Source organism: Stomoxys calcitrans, chromosome 3 (assembly GCF_963082655.1).
Source record: "Stomoxys calcitrans chromosome 3, idStoCalc2.1, whole genome shotgun sequence".
In the NCBI taxonomy this organism is placed as follows: Eukaryota; Metazoa; Arthropoda; class Insecta; order Diptera; family Muscidae; genus Stomoxys; species Stomoxys calcitrans.
In genome coordinates, this window is record NC_081554.1 from 190,716,284 (window position 1) to 190,717,159 (window position 876).

An 876-nucleotide genomic window follows, 5' to 3' on the forward strand; every position below is an offset into this window, starting at 1 on the left:
ATATTTAGTTTCAATTATTAAATTTAATTTTGCTATTAATTTTTTGTTTAATTATATATTTTTAACATTTTTGTTTTGATCATACACTTTTACGGTCTTATACACAAAACTTAATGAAGCCTTAAAATAGGTTTATTTGAAAGTTCCATAAAGGAAATTTCTCAAATAAACCTATTTTAAATCTACATTAAATTTTGTTAATAAGGCCGTTAGTGTTATAAATATTTCAACGTACCAAATTCAAAATTAAAAAAATAAATCCCCTACTCAGTAATGCCTCAGGCAACATCCCTTGTCTATAAAAAAGACAACTGCCTCATAAGTACCCACAGAGAAGACGCACATTTTATGATCACGGCATATTATTTTTAGACCAGCTACAGCTACTAAGTCTTCTGACTGGGGCATTTATTTGGGAGCTTTTGTTTGGGGGGTTTCTGTTTGGGGATATTTTTTTATTTTAAGTTGCATTACGGTTCTATGGTGTAATGGTTAGCACTCTGGACTTTGAATCCAGCGATCCGAGTTCAAATCTCGGTAGAACCTTTCTACCACTAAACCTTATATGATATTTTGAAGGTATTCTAAACTCTTTGCCTCCCATCCCATAAATCCTTTACAAATTTCATAAAATCTCCATGCTACCATTTAGATTTTCTCCTTCTCTGGCTCATAAAATGTCATCATTATTATATTACAACGTGATAAATTAGCATTTCATTGTTTATTTTAAAACTCAACTGAATGCTCTTTGCCCTCCTCCTCCTCCTCCTACCCTTTTCAAATGGTTGACAATGTGAAAAGGATATGGGCATGATACTCATGTCCTTGTTGCAGCTAGTATATCGAATTCTGTGAGAGAGATTGTGGTGTAGT

At 32.5% G+C, this 876-nt stretch overlaps 1 non-coding gene across 1 annotated transcript; it reads left to right on the forward strand.

Annotated features, from left to right (window-relative positions):
• The first annotated feature begins 474 nt into the window (after window positions 1–474).
• Window positions 475–546, forward strand: Trnaq-uug (transfer RNA glutamine (anticodon UUG)). Its single transcript has one exon. It is a non-coding gene; the product is annotated as a tRNA-Gln (tRNA).
• The last annotated feature ends 330 nt before the right edge of the window (window positions 547–876 follow it).